Below are 4,966 nucleotides of genomic sequence, written 5' to 3'. Positions count from 1 at the left end.
TATGATAGGTTAAATTGTTCCCAATGCTTCATGACCTTCCTGTGTTGGAATTCTACATGCACGTCCTTATCATATGACTTTTTCATTTCTCCCACTAGAGGAGGCAGAGGACATCTCCTCTCACCCCAAGTGATGACGTGCTTAGCTTTATAACTTGTTTTGCTCAATTTTGAGATGTGGGCCAAAGTGACAACTGTGCCACAAGTGTTTCAGGCCAGGAAGACCTCAAGAAGCATCTTATGTGTCTTTTTTCTTTTTAAATGGTTTAATATTTAATAAAACAAATATTCATGTTTCACACCAACCTAAAAAAGTTACCAACCTCTTGCTTCCAAAAAGGTGTCTTTTGCCAACAAAGTCTCTCCTGCTGTTCCTTAATATTACTTCGTGGTTTTTCCCCCCATGTCATCACGGGCTCTCATCTATTCCCTTTCTCATTCAAGTTTTTCTCCCTTCTTCCAGGCCATTTGTAACCAACTGACCTTCTAACATGCAGCCGCCTGAGCTCCAAGCGCCCCTGCCTGTCACAGGCCAGTGGCGCGTTAAGTGTCCTGTTTGTAGCTGGTGCCCAGGTCAGGCTCCCGCTCCAGGGAACGGGCTGGAGGGAGCAGTCGTGCGCTCCCCACCTCCCCAAGGGCAGCTCCAGGGTAACTGTTCGCCTGTCCCCTACCAGGGGTTTGCGACCACCTGCCCCAGCCCAGAGGGGTGGGGCCAGTGGCTGGAGCTCTACACCAGGGTACCCCCCCACCCTCCTGCCGCACTTTATGTTTCTGCTCATTCTCTTGGACTCCAGTGACCTTCCATGAGAACATTGGCCCAAGGAGAATGAGGGGAATATGTGGAGAGGCTTGAACCCAACCAACTGCCTGGAGTCAAGCCTGATTCCAATCAAGCCTAGCAGAGCCACAGCCAACCCACAGGCCCGTGAGAGAGGCAATAAATATGTGTTGCTAAACGTTCCTGCAAGTTTAAAGTTGATTGGTATGCAGCAAAAACTGTTTCAAAGCAATGGTTAGTATTAAACATATTTTTAAAGTTTATGCTGATTTGGCTCTATAAAATTTTCTCATTTCTTTGGTTTCCTCATTAGATTGATCAGGTAGCTCACCTGTTTGCTGACTGATTGAATTGGGCATTATTTTCAGATTCTTGTTTGCCTATCTTCACATTTGTTATGCTAAGATTAGGATTGCTGGCAAAATAAAAATTTTAAGCCCCAAAACTATGAACTGGTTTTTGGAACCTGGTGGTCACACCATTTGAATCGCCAGTCAGCCTCCCTTCCAGATAATCTCTCTCTAAACTCTATAACATCAAGTTCAAGCTCTATCTTAGGTTCTCAACTAACCCAGTATTTACTTCTTTGAGCTAGTAGAATACAATGGTAGTCAAGTAAGGTGAAATTGAAATCAGAAGGTCTGGATCAATCAAGAAACAAATATTCATTGAATATCTACTACGTGCCAATTTTAGAGTCTCCTTGAGAGGTAACAGTGGAATGGCTTTATTCTTGTCTTAGCTATCTTTCTAAGCCACAGGCTTTAAAAACAAACACTTTGAATTATACAGCTCTAGGGCTGCTCATGAAAGGATGTCCATGATACCCTAAGTTTAAAAAGCAAGTAATAAGCTATAAATAATTATCCCATTTTTGTAAAGATCAAAAACAAAATGCTATACACTTTGTGTTTGTGTAATGTGTTTATTGAAAAAGATGTGGAAGAATACACATTAAACTATGAACAGCGGTTACCTTGTGACCAAGGGCAGAGGGAGGGAACAGTCATTTTTTATTTTTATACTTGTATTTGAATTCTTCAGCATAAGCATGTATTACTTTTGTAATTATAAAATGTGTAAACAATGTTTAAATGGATAACATTGTTCATGTTATAGCAAGAATATATATTGTTATATATTTATACAGTATATTAAATATACATGTATACATATACTATATCTAGTGTAAATATTGTACAGGGTGGGGCAAAAATAGGTTTACAGTTGTGAGTATGCAAAGCAGAGTTTATTCTTGCATTATTATTTATTAATTGCATTTTTTCCATATAAACTATAAACCCCACCCTGTACATATATACACCATATATATGGTGTAAATACTATTCTTGCATATTATTTACACACACTGGAGTCATATGTTAAAGGGGAAATTCCACCTGCTGGCAGTACTAATGAACTGTTTTCTGTTTTCAAAAGGATTGCTTTTTTTTTAACAATAACTGAAGTTTTTAGTTTTTTACTTACGCTGTTATCATTGGGGTCTGCTGTATATACTTTTTAAATAATTTTTTAATTTTTCCATTACAGTTGATGTGCAATATTATATTTATTTCAGGTGTACAACCCAGTGATTAGACATTTATATAACTTATCAAAGGGATTGCTTTAAAAAAAATTTTTTTTAAGTCCTCACCTAAGGATATTTTTTATTGATTTTTAGGGAGTGAGAAAAGGAGGGAGGGGGAGAGGGAGTGAGCGAGTGAGAAACATCAAAGTGAGAGAGAAACATTGATCGGTTGCCTCCCATACACACCCCAACGGGATCAAACCAACCTTTTGGTGTTCGGGACAACACTCCAACCAACTGAGCCACCAGCTAGGGCCAAAGGGATTGCTTTTTAATTCTTGTTTCCTCATTTCCTTTTTAATTTCTATGTTTGGTATACACATTTCAGCCTTTCTAATGACATTAAAAACTTACATCAGAAGGGTATTTGCCTAGAACAGAGCTTTTTTTATTTATAAAAATTATTTTTTAGGAGAAATTAACTTCTCTTGCAAACACTCTGTGAAACAAGGGAGGAGAATAGTTATTTCCTCAAAAAAAAAGGATAGGTTTCATTTTCTTCAGAAACGCAATACTCAATGGGTTTCATTTTTGAAAATAGCTCTGGAATACCCACTGTTTTCTAGTCAGATGTAGTACTTTTCCATATTACTCCATGAGATTATAATTATAATTGAGCTTTAAATTTCATGAAGGCTGGGTCAAGGGCCTATCTGGTTCACCATGCAAATAACACAAAGGTGAGCAGATAACTGGGGCTTAATGTTGGTGCAAAGAGGGCATTAGTAGCATATTCTGATGAAAAAACTGCCACTGAAACTATCCCGGGAAGTTTCATGCATTTATTTGTATATTTAAAAATACTGGTTATCAAGTTCATCTGTCCTGAGGATATAAAGAAAAATATTCTTGCTATAGTATAGCACATGATTCGAGTAAGACTGCTACCTCGCTCTTGAGTTTTCCGTGTCCTTTGTGGGTACATAGATTTGTTGATTTATATACTACGCATATATTGTTTACTCTGTGTGTAGCCTGGGAGTGTTACAAATAGAAGCCAAATTAGAGCTTTGAAGACTTTAATTTTTTTTTTGAAGTGCACTTGGTTGTTAAAGGAATATAAAAAATGGCAGGCAGATATGTTCTAGAACTCAAAGTTTAATTAAATTCACCTTTAAAATTGCAAGGAGAACTATCAGAGGACTATCTTAACTCAGACATTTATCTCCCTCCAGAAAACAGGAACTCACAAAATTCCTAAATTTCAGCTGTCGATTATCTCTGAATACCGCCACTAGCAATGGTAGGACATTATTGAGGTCTATCAATAGTTTTCAACAGTATTTCTTAGCTTCACGCGAGAAGAGACAAGCTCTCCTCCCCCCACTTTACTTTTCACTCACACGCAGTATCACGAAGGGGAAAAAGACATGTCAAAACAATCTTGCTGTATACTTTATGTGCAGTTGATTATATATCAGTTGGACTGCAATAAAGCTGCTAAAAAAACAAAAACAAACCCAAACAAAAACCAAAGGAAAAAAATTCTACCTGTATAAAGGAATTGCTTCATTTATTTAACAGCAGTTACTTCTGGGGAACAACAAAATATCTCTACAGAGCCTGGTCGCCTAAGGAAGCAAATTTTATCGAATTAGAATTTTTTTTTCAGTCTACACTTTTGTTTCTGTCTTTACTCAATTACACACACACACTCTCTCTCCCCAAAAAGCCTTTTCAGTTTGTGTGACGCTGCCGCTCCACGACAGAATTATTGGCCTGCTTAGTGTTTTTAGCGTCTCAGTCCCAGCCTCCAGGTAGGATTTGAGACGCTCGGGAAAGCGCCCTAGGGTGAGAGCTACACCTTCTCCTTCGCGCTCCCAAGCGTATCGGGAGCCGTCGGGCCCGGGCCGGGGCGGGGGCGAGCAGCCGCCCAGGGGTCTGACGGGTCGCCTCCAGGACCTCCAGGTCCCTCGGGGAAAAACCTGCGTCACACACAACCTCTCAAAGACTTTTTCCTGCGGCTCCGCTCGAGAGCGCCAGCCTCGGCGTTCTGTCGGTGGCCGTGGGGAGCAGAGCGCGGGCGCGGACTCCGGCGACTCCCCCGACGTCGGGCGGAAACTCGGCGCCGCCCTCCGCTTAGTTCCGGGAGGGACCGTCGGCCCCGCAGCTGCGCCGCCCAGCCTCTCGGGACCGCCCGGGACTCAAGCGGCTTAGGGGCCGGGCAGGGCCGAAAGCCTCCGCTCCCCCGGGCCCTCAGCCCCGCCGCCCCGATGATCGACGGGGCCGATCAGTGGCTAGGGGATCGCAGAGGGAGGGACGAAGAGGGGACAGCCGAGCTTCCCCCTTAAACAGGTTGGGTTCGGCCTCGGGAACGGCCTCCCCAGGCCTGCTGGCCTCCCCGAACGGGTTGTTATGGTAACAAATGACCGAATAGTCCCTTACGAACTGGCCAATGAGAGGGCCCGTCTTTTCCACCGCACCTCTGAGCCCTAGGTGTTGCGAAAACACGGGTACGAGCGCTGAGACGCAGACGGTGCTCCGACGTTCTGCGGAAGAGGCGGAGGAGGGGCTTGTGACGTCGCCGGGGGGAACCTATCACGTCTGGTTTTGCCCAACGGCTCCGCCCTTTTACCGCACATTTCCCCTCCCCTAGCT

The sequence above is a fragment of the Miniopterus schreibersii genome, assembly GCF_964146895.1.
Source record: "Miniopterus schreibersii genome assembly, chromosome: 12".
Lineage (NCBI taxonomy): Eukaryota > Metazoa > Chordata > Mammalia > Chiroptera > Miniopteridae > Miniopterus > Miniopterus schreibersii.
This window is presented reverse-complemented; position numbering follows the sequence as displayed.